Below are 14,965 nucleotides of genomic sequence, written 5' to 3' on the forward strand. Positions count from 1 at the left end.
TGGGCACCTCGGCTGGGTTGCGCGCCCTGGTGCGCACCAAGGAGCGCTCCGAAGTGTGCTCCAAGGTGCGGCGTGCACGAAGTCGGAGCCCGGTTTGCCCCGGGTGCGCACCTCGCGTGCACCTTCGCCGCGGTGGGCACCTTGGCTGGGTTGGGCACCATTGAGCGCTCCGAAGTGTGCTCCAAGGTGCGCACCATGGCCCTCCAAGGTGCGCAGCATGGCGTGCACGAAGTCGGAGCCCGGTTTGCCCCGGGTGCGCACCTCGCGTGCACCTTCGCCAGGGTGGGCACCTCGGTGCGCACACCTTCTCAATGTTTTCTTGCCTTTTCTGGAAATTGGTGAAGGCAGCGCATCAAAGGTGCGCACCTCGGTGTGCTCCGAGGTGCGAACCCGAGAGCGCTCCGAGGTGCCCACGAAGTCGAAAGTCGGGTTAATTGCATTGTTTTCCCCGGGTGCGCTCCGAGGTGCGCAACATCGGTGCGCACCAAGGAGGGCTCCGAAGTGTGCTCCAAGGTGCGCACGATTCGGAGCTCGGTTTGCCCGGGGTGCGCACACCTTGGCTGGGTTGCGCACCCTTTGTGCGCTCCAAGGTGCGCACGAAGTCGGAGCTCGGTTTGCCCCGGGTGCGCACCTTCGCCAGGGTGCGCACCTTGATGCGCACGCCTTGGCTGGGCTGCGCACCTTGGTGGGCGCCATGGTGCGCACCTTTCGTGCGCTCCAAGGTGCGCACGAAGTCGGAGCTCGGTTTGCCCCGGGTGCGCACCTTGGTGGGCGCCATGGTGCACTCCGAGGTGCCCAAGATTGGTGCGCACCAAGGAGCGCTCCGAAGTGCGCTCCAAGGTGCGCAGGTGCGCGCGAAGTCGAAAGTTGGGTTAATTGTCCGGTTTGCCTCGGGTGCGCACCTTGCGTGCACCTTCGCCAGGGTGGGCGCCTTGGTGCGCACACCTTGGCTGGGCTGCGCACCCGGGCGCGCACACCTTGGCACCCGCGTTTCCTTCATTTTAAATTTTTTTGTTTTACAATCTCTCAAGTGGGAAATTCTATAATCTCAACTTTTTTTGCCTTTTCAGGAAACTTTTGAATGGAGCGCATCATTGGTGCGCTCCGAAGTGTGCTCCAAGGTGCGCACCTCTGGTGTGCTCCAAAGCTCTCTCTAGCTGCGTGCACCTGCCCCGGCCGCGCACCCGGCCCCGCCCAGCTTCGCTCACCTGTCCCGGGCGTCTGGTGCGGAACCTTAGAGTAAGAAACATCACCGTGCACCTTGGCCAACGTGCGCGACTCGACCGAGCGCGCACTGGCCGAGGTGCACACCGATTTCACCTGGGTGCGCGCGCAGCACCTCGGGCGCACCGGGGTGCGCGCACAACGCCCGGGTTGCACCGTGGCCTGTGTGCTCGGGGCGCCTCGGGTGCGCGCTCGGTGTCGCCCCCGCGCGCGCGGTAGTGCGGGCAGCGCACCCCGGCCCGGCCCGGCCCCGACGAGAACGCAAACGGGCAAAAGGTTTATTCAAATAGCATTGCGACGCCCGGCGAAAAACTAAAAAAGGGTGCAACACCGGGACTTCCCGGGAGGTCACCCATCCCAGTACTACTCCGGCCCAAGCGCGCTTAACTGCGGAGTTCTGATGGGATCCGGTGCACTAACGCTGGTATGATCGCACCCGTTATGAGCTTGTCGCAGTGTGTACTTAGCAAACCGCGACCCACGTGCGAATCCACCCCGGCCACCCACCCCCGTCGAGGTGCACACCCTCCCTCGCGAAGTGCGCCCCGTTCGCCAAGTGTGAGCCCTGCCCGGGTGCGCGCACCTTGCTAGGGCGTCGGGTGTGCACCCGGCCCGGCCTACGTGCGTGCACCTGGACGGGGCGTCGTGTGCGTGCAGTGTCCCGTCTGCAACGCGGTGCCCACACACCACCTCGGGCGCAACGACCTGCGCTCACATGTGGGCCGAGTGCACCTTGGTGCATGTTCGGGGCGCCTCGGGTGCACGCTCGATCTTGCCCCGGTGCACCAAGGCGCTCGGTTTGCCCCGGGTGCGCACTTGGTGCAAGGTGGGCACCCAAAATAGGGATCAAGCACCAAAACACAAGTTTCGGGATGCAAAATGGGACCCAAGGACCACAAATGCGTTCCAAGACCCATGATGGGTCCACGAGAACAAAAATGTGTTCCGAGACTTAATAAACAAATATTGGGTTTTAGGAGAAGAAACATGCTCTGATGCCCAAAACGAGAATCGACCCCGAAAAGGCCACAGGCCAAAAGTGGGATGCGAGACAAAAAAAAATGGGACCCGAGGACCAAAATTGGGTTCCCAGGTCGAAGACAGGGCAACCGGACAAGAAACGACCTCTAAGGCTCGAAATGAGTCCCGACGACTAAAACTTGACAAGAAGCACCCATCAGGCACCCAACTCGACACCCATGGGATGCCGACCCACCCGGGCTTCCACCTAGCACACCTTGGCACCCACCCACCCTCGCACCCAACCTCGCACCCAACTTAGCACCTTTGAACCCACATTGGCACTCACCCTGACCCTGGCACCTTGGAACCCACATTGGCACTCACCTTGACCCTGGCACCCACCTTTGCACTCACCTTGGGACCCACCCTGGCTCCCACCTCGGCACCCACCCAGACACCCACCTTGGTTCCTTGGCACCCACCTTGGATCCTTGGCACCCACCCCGACACCCACCTTGGCACGCAACTTGGCTACTTGCCACCCACCTTGGCTCCTTGACGCCCACCCCGACAACCACCCCGTGACCTACCCTGGCTAGGGTTGGTGCACACCCACCCTGGTGCCCACCTTGGCACCCACCCCATGACCCACCTTGGCACGCACCTTAGTACCCACCCCGTTACCCACCCTAGGACCCACCCCGTGACCCACCTTGGCCAGGGTGGGTGCCTTGGTGCGCACAACTTGCCTGGGCTGCACACCAGGGCGGGCTCAAGATGGCACCCGCGTTCCGTTTTTTTCACTATCTTTCAAAACGGAAATTTTAAAATCTCGTTTTTTTTTTTTTTTTGCCTTTTCTGGAAATTAGTGAAGGCAGCGCATCAAAGGTGCGCAATGCTGGTGCGAACCCGGGAGCGCTCCGATGTGTGCTCCAAGGTGCGGCGTGCACGAAGTCCGAGCCCGGCTTGCCCCGGGTGCGCACCTCGCGTGCACCTTCGCCGGGGTGAGCACCTTGGCTGGGTTGCGCGCCCTGGTGCGCACCAAGGAGCGCTCTGAAGTGTGCTCCAAGGTGCGGCGTGCACGAAGTCGGAGCTCGGTTTGCCCCGGGTGTGCACCTCGGGTGCGCACCTCGCGTGCACCTTCGCTGCGGTGGGCACCTTGGCTGGGTTGCGCGCCTTGGTGGGCACCATGCAGTGCACGAAGTCGGAGCCCGGTTTGCCCCGGGCGCGCACCTCCGCCAGGGTGGGCACCTTGGTGCGCACAACTTGCCTGGGCTGCGCACCAGGAAGGGCTCAAGATGGCACCCGCGTTCCGTTTTTTTCACTATCTTTCAGAACGGAAATTTTAAAATATCGTTTTTTTTTGCCTTTTCTGGAAATTAGTGAAGGCAGCGCATCAAAGGTGCGCAACGCTGGTGCGAACCTGGGAGCGCTCCGATGTGTGCTCCAAGGTGCGGCGTGCACGAAGTCGGAGCCCGGTTTGCCCCGGGTGCGCCCTGGTGGGCACCATGGTGCGCACCAAGGAGCGCTCCGAAGTGTGCTCCAAGGTGCGGCCTGCACGAAGTCGGAGCCCGGTTTGCCCCGGGCGTGCACCGCGGGTGGGCACCTTGGTGCGCATGCCTTGCCTGGGCTGCGCACCAGGGCGGGCTCAAGATGGCACCCGCGTTCCGTTTTTTTCACTATCTTTCAAAACGGAAATTTTAAAATCTCATTTTTTTTTGCCTTTTCTGGAAATTAGTGAAGGCAGCGCATCAAAGGTGCGCACCTCGCTGCCCACCACGGTGCGCAACGCCGGTGGGCACCCGGGAGTGCTTCGAAGTGTGCTCCAAGGTGCTGCGTGCACGTTGTCGGAGCCCGGTTTGCCCCGGGTGCGCACCTCGCGTGCACCTTCGTCGGGGTGGGCACCTTGGCTGGGTTTGCCCCGGCTGCGCTCCGAAGCGGGGTTATTGGAGCGCCGCCTCTTTTTTTGTCGGAGCGTTTGGTGGGGTTTCTCGCATTGGCTCTTCCCAGGCCCGGTTGCCACCCTGGCGCGCACGAAGTCGGAAGTAGGGTTAATTGCCCGGGTGCGCACCTTTGCCAGGGTGGGCACCTTACCTGGGCTGTGCACCAGGGCGGGCTCAAGATGGCACCCGCGTTCCGTTTTTTTCACTATCTTTCAAAACGGAAATTTTAAAATCTCCTCTTTTTTTTGCCTTTTCTGGAAATTAGTGAAGGCAGCGCATCAAAGGTGCGCACCTCGCTGCCCACCTTGGTGTGCTCTGAGGTGCGCACCCGGGAGCGCTACGAAGTGTGCTCCAAGGTGCGGCGTGCACGTTGTCGGAGCCCGGTTTGCCCCGGGTGCGCACCTCGCCTGCACCTTGGCCGGGGTGGGCACCCTGGCTGGGTTTGCCCAGGGTGCGCTCCGAAGCGGGGTTACTGGAGCGCCCCCTCTTTTTTTGTCAGAGCGTTTGGTGGGGTTTCTCGCATTGGCTCTTCCCAGGCCCGGTTGTTGGGTGCGCTCCCACCCTGGCGCGCGCGAAGTTGGAAGTTGGGTTAATTGCCCGGGCGCGCACCTTCGCCAGGGTGGGCACCTTGGTGCGCACACCTTGGCTGGGCTGCGCACCAGGGCGGGCTCAAGATGGCACCAGCATTCCCTTTTTCTCACTATCTTTCAAAACGGAAATTTTAAAATCTCGTTTTTTTTTGCCTTTTATGGAAATTAGTGAAGGCATCGCATCAAAGGTGCGCACCTCGCTGCCCACCTTGGTGTGCTCCGAGGTGCCCACCACGGTGCGCTCCGAGGTGCCCACCACGGTGCGCAACGCCGGTGCGAACCCGGGAGCGCCCCGATGTGTGCTCCAAGGTGCGGCGTGCACGAAGCCGGACCCCGGTTTGCCCCGGGTGCGCACCTCGCGTGCACCTTGGTGCGCACACCTTGGCTGGGTTGCGCGGCCTGGTGGGCACCATGGTGCGCACCAAGGAGCGCTCCAAAGTGTGCTCCAAGGTGCGGCGTGCACGAAGTCCTAGCCCGGTTTGCCCCGGGTGCGCACCTTCGCCGCGGTGGGCACCATGGCGTGCACGAAGTCGGAGCCCGGTTTGCCCCGGGTGCGCACCTCGCGTGCACCTTCGCCGGGGTGGGCACCTCGGCTGGGTTGCGCGCCCTGGTGCGCACCAAGGAGCGCTCCGAAGTGTGCTCCAAGGTGCGGCGTGCACGAAGTCGGAGCCCGGTTTGCCCCGGGTGCGCACCTTCGCCGCGGTGGGCACCCTGGTGCGCACCATGGCGTGCACGAAGTCGGAGCCCGGTTTGCCCCGGGTGCGCACCTCGCGTGCACCTTCGGCGGGGTTGCGCGCCCTGGTGCGCACCAAGGAGCGCTCCGAAGTGTGCTCCAAGGTGCGGCGTGCACGAAGTCGGAGCCCGGTTTGCCCCGGGTGCGCACCTCGCGTGCACCTTCGGCGGGGTTGCGCGCCCTGGTGGGCACCATGGTGCGCACCAAGGAGCGCTCCGAAGTGTGCTCCAAGGTGCGGCGTGCACGAAGTCGGAGCCCGGTTTGCCCCGGGTGCGCACCTCGCGTGCACCTTCGCCGCGGTGGGCACCATGGCGTGCACGAAGTCGGAGCCCGGTTTGCCCCGGGTGCGCACCTCGCGTGCACCTTCGCCGGGGTGGGCACCTCGGCTGGGTTGCGCGCCCTGGTGCGCACCAAGGAGCGCTCCGAAGTGTGCTCCAAGGTGCGGCGTGCACGAAGTCGGAGCCCGGTTTGCCCCGGGTGCGCACCTCGCGTGCACCTTCGCCGCGGTGGGCACCATGGCGTGCACGAAGTCGGAGCCCGGTTTGCCCCGGGTGCGCACCCCGCGTGCACCTTCGCCGGGGTGGGCACCTCGGCTGGGTTGCGCGCCCTGGTGCGCACCAAGGAGCGCTCCGAAGTGTGCTCCAAGGTGCGGCGTGCACGAAGTCGGAGCCCGGTTTGCCCCGGGTGCGCACCTCGCGTGCACCTTCGCCGCGGTGGGCACCTTGGCTGGGTTGGGCACCATTGAGCGCTCCGAAGTGTGCTCCAAGGTGCGCACCATGGCCCTCCAAGGTGCGCAGCATGGCGTGCACGAAGTCGGAGCCCGGTTTGCCCCGGGTGCGCACCTCGCGTGCACCTTCGCCAGGGTGGGCACCTCGGTGCGCACACCTTCTCAATGTTTTCTTGCCTTTTCTGGAAATTGGTGAAGGCAGCGCATCAAAGGTGCGCACCTCGGTGTGCTCCGAGGTGCGAACCCGAGAGCGCTCCGAGGTGCCCACGAAGTCGAAAGTCGGGTTAATTGCATTGTTTTCCCCGGGTGCGCTCCGAGGTGCGCAACATCGGTGCGCACCAAGGAGGGCTCCGAAGTGTGCTCCACCGATGTGCGCACATCGGAGCTCGTTGCCCGGGGCGAAACAACTGCAATTACCGACTTTCGACTCTCCTGTGGCGCACCTGCGCACGAAGCGGATCTCGGGTTGCCCTCGGGTGCACACCTCGCCAGGGTGCGCACCTTTGATGCGCACGCCTTGGCTGGGCTGCGCACCTTGGTGGGCGCCATGGTGCGCACCTTTCGTGCGCTCCAAGGTGCGCACGAAGTCGGAGCTCGGTTTGCCCCGGGTGCGCACCTTGGTGGGCGCCATGGTGCACTCCGAGGTGCCCAAGATTGGTGCGCACCAAGGAGCGCTCCGAAGTGCGCTCCAAGGTGCGCAGGTGCGCGCGAAGTCGAAAGTTGGGTTAATTGTCCGGTTTGCCTCGGGTGCGCACCTTGCGTGCACCTTCGCCAGGGTGGGCGCCTTGGTGCGCACACCTTGGCTGGGCTGCGCACCCGGGCGCGCACACCTTGGCACCCGCGTTTCCTTCATTTTAAATTTTTTTTTTTTACAATCTCTCAAGTGGGAAATTCTATAATCTCAACTTTTTTTGCCTTTTCAGGAAACTTTTGAATGGAGCGCATCATTGGTGCGCTCCGAAGTGTGCTCCAAGGTGCGCACCTCTGGTGTGCTCCAAAGCTCTCTCCAGCTGCGTGCACCTGCCCCGGCCGCGCACCCGGCCCCGCCCAGCTTCGCTCACCTGTCCCGGGCGTCTGGTGCGGAACCTTAGAGTAAGAAACATCACCGTGCACCTTGGCCAACGTGCGCGACTCGACCGAGCGCGCACTGGCCGAGGTGCACACCGATTTCACCTGGGTGCGCGCGCAGCACCTCGGGCGCACCGGGGTGCGCGCACAACGCCCGGGTTGCACCGTGGCCTGTGTGCTCGGGGCGCCTCGGGTGCGCGCTCGGTGTCGCCCCCGCGCGCGCGGTAGTGCGGGCAGCGCACCCCGGCCCGGCCCGGCCCCGACGAGAACGCAAACGGGCAAAAGGTTTATTCAAATAGCATTGCGACGCCCGGCGAAAAACTAAGAAAGGGTGCAACACCGGGACTTCCCGGGAGGTCACCCATCCCAGTACTACTCCGGCCCAAGCGCGCTTAACTGCGGAGTTCTGATGGGATCCGGTGCACTAACGCTGGTATGATCGCACCCGTTATGAGCTTGTCGCAGTGTGTACTTAGCAAACCGCGACCCACGTGCGAATCCACCCCGGCCACCCACCCCCGTCGAGGTGCACACCCTCCCTCGCGAAGTGCGCCCCGTTCGCCAAGTGTGAGCCCTGCCCGGGTGCGCGCACCTTGCTAGGGCGTCGGGTGTGCACCCGGCCCGGCCTACGTGCGTGCACCTGGACGGGGCGTCGTGTGCGTGCAGTGTCCCGTCTGCAACGCGGTGCCCACACACCACCTCGGGCGCAACGACCTGCGCTCACATGTGGGCCGAGTGCACCTTGGTGCATGTTCGGGGCGCCTCGGGTGCACGCTCGATCTTGCCCCGGTGCACCAAGGCGCTCGGTTTGCCCCGGGTGCGCACTTGGTGCAAGGTGGGCACCCAAAATAGGGATCAAGCACCAAAACACAAGTTTCGGGATGCAAAATGGGACCCAAGGACCACAAATGCGTTCCAAGACCCATGATGGGTCCACGAGAACAAAAATGTGTTCCGAGACTTAATAAACAAATATTGGGTTTTAGGAGAAGAAACATGCTCTGATGCCCAAAACGAGAATCGACCCCGAAAAGGCCACAGGCCAAAAGTGGGATGCGAGACAAAAAAAAATGGGACCCGAGGACCAAAATTGGGTTCCCAGGTCGAAGACAGGGCAACCGGACAAGAAACGACCTCTAAGGCTCGAAATGAGTCCCGACGACTAAAACTTGACAAGAAGCACCCATCAGGCACCCAACTCGACACCCATGGGATGCCGACCCACCCGGGCTTCCACCTAGCACACCTTGGCACCCACCCACCCTCGCACCCAACCTCGCACCCAACTTAGCACCTTTGAACCCACATTGGCACTCACCCTGACCCTGGCACCTTGGAACCCACATTGGCACTCACCTTGACCCTGGCACCCACCTTTGCACTCACCTTGGGACCCACCCTGGCTCCCACCTCGGCACCCACCCAGACACCCACCTTGGTTCCTTGGCACCCACCTTGGATCCTTGGCACCCACCCCGACACCCACCTTGGCACGCAACTTGGCTACTTGCCACCCACCTTGGCTCCTTGACGCCCACCCCGACAACCACCCCGTGACCTACCCTGGCTAGGGTTGGTGCACACCCACCCTGGTGCCCACCTTGGCACCCACCCCATGACCCACCTTGGCACGCACCTTAGTACCCACCCCGTTACCCACCCTAGGACCCACCCCGTGACCCACCTTGGCCAGGGTGGGTGCCTTGGTGCGCACAACTTGCCTGGGCTGCACACCAGGGCGGGCTCAAGATGGCACCCGCGTTCCGTTTTTTTCACTATCTTTCAAAACGGAAATTTTAAAATCTCGTTTTTTTTTTTTTTTTTGCCTTTTCTGGAAATTAGTGAAGGCAGCGCATCAAAGGTGCGCAATGCTGGTGCGAACCCGGGAGCGCTCCGATGTGTGCTCCAAGGTGCGGCGTGCACGAAGTCCGAGCCCGGCTTGCCCCGGGTGCGCACCTCGCGTGCACCTTCGCCGGGGTGAGCACCTTGGCTGGGTTGCGCGCCCTGGTGCGCACCAAGGAGCGCTCTGAAGTGTGCTCCAAGGTGCGGCGTGCACGAAGTCGGAGCTCGGTTTGCCCCGGGTGTGCACCTCGGGTGCGCACCTCGCGTGCACCTTCGCTGCGGTGGGCACCTTGGCTGGGTTGCGCGCCTTGGTGGGCACCATGCAGTGCACGAAGTCGGAGCCCGGTTTGCCCCGGGCGCGCACCTCCGCCAGGGTGGGCACCTTGGTGCGCACAACTTGCCTGGGCTGCGCACCAGGAAGGGCTCAAGATGGCACCCGCGTTCCGTTTTTTTCACTATCTTTCAGAACGGAAATTTTAAAATATCGTTTTTTTTTGCCTTTTCTGGAAATTAGTGAAGGCAGCGCATCAAAGGTGCGCAACGCTGGTGCGAACCTGGGAGCGCTCCGATGTGTGCTCCAAGGTGCGGCGTGCACGAAGTCGGAGCCCGGTTTGCCCCGGGTGCGCCCTGGTGGGCACCATGGTGCGCACCAAGGAGCGCTCCGAAGTGTGCTCCAAGGTGCGGCCTGCACGAAGTCGGAGCCCGGTTTGCCCCGGGCGTGCACCGCGGGTGGGCACCTTGGTGCGCATGCCTTGCCTGGGCTGCGCACCAGGGCGGGCTCAAGATGGCACCCGCGTTCCGTTTTTTTCACTATCTTTCAAAACGGAAATTTTAAAATCTCATTTTTTTTTGCCTTTTCTGGAAATTAGTGAAGGCAGCGCATCAAAGGTGCGCACCTCGCTGCCCACCACGGTGCGCAACGCCGGTGGGCACCCGGGAGTGCTTCGAAGTGTGCTCCAAGGTGCTGCGTGCACGTTGTCGGAGCCCGGTTTGCCCCGGGTGCGCACCTCGCGTGCACCTTCGTCGGGGTGGGCACCTTGGCTGGGTTTGCCCCGGCTGCGCTCCGAAGCGGGGTTATTGGAGCGCCGCCTCTTTTTTTGTCGGAGCGTTTGGTGGGGTTTCTCGCATTGGCTCTTCCCAGGCCCGGTTGCCACCCTGGCGCGCACGAAGTCGGAAGTAGGGTTAATTGCCCGGGTGCGCACCTTTGCCAGGGTGGGCACCTTACCTGGGCTGTGCACCAGGGCGGGCTCAAGATGGCACCCGCGTTCCGTTTTTTTCACTATCTTTCAAAACGGAAATTTTAAAATCTCCTCTTTTTTTTGCCTTTTCTGGAAATTAGTGAAGGCAGCGCATCAAAGGTGCGCACCTCGCTGCCCACCTTGGTGTGCTCTGAGGTGCGCACCCGGGAGCGCTACGAAGTGTGCTCCAAGGTGCGGCGTGCACGTTGTCGGAGCCCGGTTTGCCCCGGGTGCGCACCTCGCCTGCACCTTGGCCGGGGTGGGCACCCTGGCTGGGTTTGCCCAGGGTGCGCTCCGAAGCGGGGTTACTGGAGCGCCCCCTCTTTTTTTGTCAGAGCGTTTGGTGGGGTTTCTCGCATTGGCTCTTCCCAGGCCCGGTTGTTGGGTGCGCTCCCACCCTGGCGCGCGCGAAGTTGGAAGTTGGGTTAATTGCCCGGGCGCGCACCTTCGCCAGGGTGGGCACCTTGGTGCGCACACCTTGGCTGGGCTGCGCACCAGGGCGGGCTCAAGATGGCACCAGCATTCCCTTTTTCTCACTATCTTTCAAAACGGAAATTTTAAAATCTCGTTTTTTTTTGCCTTTTATGGAAATTAGTGAAGGCATCGCATCAAAGGTGCGCACCTCGCTGCCCACCTTGGTGTGCTCCGAGGTGCCCACCACGGTGCGCTCCGAGGTGCCCACCACGGTGCGCAACGCCGGTGCGAACCCGGGAGCGCCCCGATGTGTGCTCCAAGGTGCGGCGTGCACGAAGCCGGACCCCGGTTTGCCCCGGGTGCGCACCTCGCGTGCACCTTGGTGCGCACACCTTGGCTGGGTTGCGCGGCCTGGTGGGCACCATGGTGCGCACCAAGGAGCGCTCCGAAGTGTGCTCCAAGGTGCGGCGTGCACGAAGTCCTAGCCCGGTTTGCCCCGGGTGCGCACCTTCGCCGCGGTGGGCACCATGGCGTGCACGAAGTCGGAGCCCGGTTTGCCCCGGGTGCGCACCTCGCGTGCACCTTCGCCGGGGTGGGCACCTCGGCTGGGTTGCGCGCCCTGGTGCGCACCAAGGAGCGCTCCGAAGTGTGCTCCAAGGTGCGGCGTGCACGAAGTCGGAGCCCGGTTTGCCCCGGGTGCGCACCTTCGCCGCGGTGGGCACCCTGGTGCGCACCATGGCGTGCACGAAGTCGGAGCCCGGTTTGCCCCGGGTGCGCACCTCGCGTGCACCTTCGGCGGGGTTGCGCGCCCTGGTGCGCACCAAGGAGCGCTCCGAAGTGTGCTCCAAGGTGCGGCGTGCACGAAGTCGGAGCCCGGTTTGCCCCGGGTGCGCACCTCGCGTGCACCTTCGGCGGGGTTGCGCGCCCTGGTGGGCACCATGGTGCGCACCAAGGAGCGCTCCGAAGTGTGCTCCAAGGTGCGGCGTGCACGAAGTCGGAGCCCGGTTTGCCCCGGGTGCGCACCTCGCGTGCACCTTCGCCGCGGTGGGCACCATGGCGTGCACGAAGTCGGAGCCCGGTTTGCCCCGGGTGCGCACCTCGCGTGCACCTTCGCCGGGGTGGGCACCTCGGCTGGGTTGCGCGCCCTGGTGCGCACCAAGGAGCGCTCCGAAGTGTGCTCCAAGGTGCGGCGTGCACGAAGTCGGAGCCCGGTTTGCCCCGGGTGCGCACCTCGCGTGCACCTTCGCCGCGGTGGGCACCATGGCTGTGCACGAAGTCGGAGCCCGGTTTGCCCCGGGTGCGCACCCCGCGTGCACCTTCGCCGGGGTGGGCACCTCGGCTGGGTTGCGCGCCCTGGTGCGCACCAAGGAGCGCTCCGAAGTGTGCTCCAAGGTGCGGCGTGCACGAAGTCGGAGCCCGGTTTGCCCCGGGTGCGCACCTCGCGTGCACCTTCGCCGCGGTGGGCACCTTGGCTGGGTTGGGCACCATTGAGCGCTCCGAAGTGTGCTCCAAGGTGCGCACCATGGCCCTCCAAGGTGCGCAGCATGGCGTGCACGAAGTCGGAGCCCGGTTTGCCCCGGGTGCGCACCTCGCGTGCACCTTCGCCAGGGTGGGCACCTCGGTGCGCACACCTTCTCAATGTTTTCTTGCCTTTTCTGGAAATTGGTGAAGGCAGCGCATCAAAGGTGCGCACCTCGGTGTGCTCCGAGGTGCGAACCCGAGAGCGCTCCGAGGTGCCCACGAAGTCGAAAGTCGGGTTAATTGCATTGTTTTCCCCGGGTGCGCTCCGAGGTGCGCAACATCGGTGCGCACCAAGGAGGGCTCCGAAGTGTGCTCCAAGGTGCGCACGATTCGGAGCTCGGTTTGCCCGGGGTGCGCACACCTTGGCTGGGTTGCGCACCCTTTGTGCGCTCCAAGGTGCGCACGAAGTCGGAGCTCGGTTTGCCCCGGGTGCGCACCTTCGCCAGGGTGCGCACCTTGATGCGCACGCCTTGGCTGGGCTGCGCACCTTGGTGGGCGCCATGGTGCGCACCTTTCGTGCGCTCCAAGGTGCGCACGAAGTCGGAGCTCGGTTTGCCCCGGGTGCGCACCTTGGTGGGCGCCATGGTGCACTCCGAGGTGCCCAAGATTGGTGCGCACCAAGGAGCGCTCCGAAGTGCGCTCCAAGGTGCGCAGGTGCGCGCGAAGTCGAAAGTTGGGTTAATTGTCCGGTTTGCCTCGGGTGCGCACCTTGCGTGCACCTTCGCCAGGGTGGGCGCCTTGGTGCGCACACCTTGGCTGGGCTGCGCACCCGGGCGCGCACACCTTGGCACCCGCGTTTCCTTCATTTTAAATTTTTTTTTTTTACAATCTCTCAAGTGGGAAATTCTATAATCTCAACTTTTTTTGCCTTTTCAGGAAACTTTTGAATGGAGCGCATCATTGGTGCGCTCCGAAGTGTGCTCCAAGGTGCGCACCTCTGGTGTGCTCCAAAGCTCTCTCCAGCTGCGTGCACCTGCCCCGGCCGCGCACCCGGCCCCGCCCAGCTTCGCTCACCTGTCCCGGGCGTCTGGTGCGGAACCTTAGAGTAAGAAACATCACCGTGCACCTTGGCCAACGTGCGCGACTCGACCGAGCGCGCACTGGCCGAGGTGCACACCGATTTCACCTGGGTGCGCGCGCAGCACCTCGGGCGCACCGGGGTGCGCGCACAACGCCCGGGTTGCACCGTGGCCTGTGTGCTCGGGGCGCCTCGGGTGCGCGCTCGGTGTCGCCCCCGCGCGCGCGGTAGTGCGGGCAGCGCACCCCGGCCCGGCCCGGCCCCGACGAGAACGCAAACGGGCAAAAGGTTTATTCAAATAGCATTGCGACGCCCGGCGAAAAACTAAAAAAGGGTGCAACACCGGGACTTCCCGGGAGGTCACCCATCCCAGTACTACTCCGGCCCAAGCGCGCTTAACTGCGGAGTTCTGATGGGATCCGGTGCACTAACGCTGGTATGATCGCACCCGTTATGAGCTTGTCGCAGTGTGTACTTAGCAAACCGCGACCCACGTGCGAATCCACCCCGGCCACCCACCCCCGTCGAGGTGCACACCCTCCCTCGCGAAGTGCGCCCCGTTCGCCAAGTGTGAGCCCTGCCCGGGTGCGCGCACCTTGCTAGGGCGTCGGGTGTGCACCCGGCCCGGCCTACGTGCGTGCACCTGGACGGGGCGTCGTGTGCGTGCAGTGTCCCGTCTGCAACGCGGTGCCCACACACCACCTCGGGCGCAACGACCTGCGCTCACATGTGGGCCGAGTGCACCTTGGTGCATGTTCGGGGCGCCTCGGGTGCACGCTCGATCTTGCCCCGGTGCACCAAGGCGCTCGGTTTGCCCCGGGTGCGCACTTGGTGCAAGGTGGGCACCCAAAATAGGGATCAAGCACCAAAACACAAGTTTCGGGATGCAAAATGGGACCCAAGGACCACAAATGCGTTCCAAGACCCATGATGGGTCCACGAGAACAAAAATGTGTTCCGAGACTTAATAAACAAATATTGGGTTTTAGGAGAAGAAACATGCTCTGATGCCCAAAACGAGAATCGACCCCGAAAAGGCCACAGGCCAAAAGTGGGATGCGAGACAAAAAAAAATGGGACCCGAGGACCAAAATTGGGTTCCCAGGTCGAAGACAGGGCAACCGGACAAGAAACGACCTCTAAGGCTCGAAATGAGTCCCGACGACTAAAACTTGACAAGAAGCACCCATCAGGCACCCAACTCGACACCCATGGGATGCCGACCCACCCGGGCTTCCACCTAGCACACCTTGGCACCCACCCACCCTCGCACCCAACCTCGCACCCAACTTAGCACCTTTGAACCCACATTGGCACTCACCCTGACCCTGGCACCTTGGAACCCACATTGGCACTCACCTTGACCCTGGCACCCACCTTTGCACTCACCTTGGGACCCACCCTGGCTCCCACCTCGGCACCCACCCAGACACCCACCTTGGTTCCTTGGCACCCACCTTGGATCCTTGGCACCCACCCCGACACCCACCTTGGCACGCAACTTGGCTACTTGCCACCCACCTTGGCTCCTTGACGCCCACCCCGACAACCACCCCGTGACCTACCCTGGCTAGGGTTGGTGCACACCCACCCTGGTGCCCACCTTGGCACCCACCCCATGACCCACCTTGGCACGCACCTTAGTACCCACCCCGTTACCCACCCTAGGACCCACCCCGTGACC

General features: G+C 63.4%; 3 non-coding genes across 3 annotated transcripts; all 3 read right to left on the minus strand.

Annotated features, from left to right (window-relative positions):
- Positions 1 to 1,543: 1,543 nt before the first annotated feature.
- On the minus strand, positions 1,544 to 1,662 carry LOC131863485 (5S ribosomal RNA). The gene has a single exon (XR_009362386.1). It is a non-coding gene; the product is annotated as a 5S ribosomal RNA (ribosomal RNA).
- Positions 1,663 to 7,576: 5,914 nt separating this feature from the next.
- On the minus strand, positions 7,577 to 7,695 carry LOC131863486 (5S ribosomal RNA). Its single transcript, XR_009362387.1, has one exon. It is a non-coding gene; the product is annotated as a 5S ribosomal RNA (ribosomal RNA).
- A 5,917-nt stretch (positions 7,696 to 13,612) lies between these two features.
- LOC131863487 (5S ribosomal RNA) lies at positions 13,613 to 13,731 on the minus strand. Its single transcript, XR_009362388.1, has one exon. It is a non-coding gene; the product is annotated as a 5S ribosomal RNA (ribosomal RNA).
- Between the last annotated feature and the right edge of the window lie 1,234 nt (positions 13,732 to 14,965).

Source organism: Cryptomeria japonica, unplaced genomic scaffold (genome assembly GCF_030272615.1).
Source record: "Cryptomeria japonica unplaced genomic scaffold, Sugi_1.0 HiC_scaffold_64, whole genome shotgun sequence".
Taxonomy (NCBI): domain Eukaryota; kingdom Viridiplantae; phylum Streptophyta; class Pinopsida; order Cupressales; family Cupressaceae; genus Cryptomeria; species Cryptomeria japonica.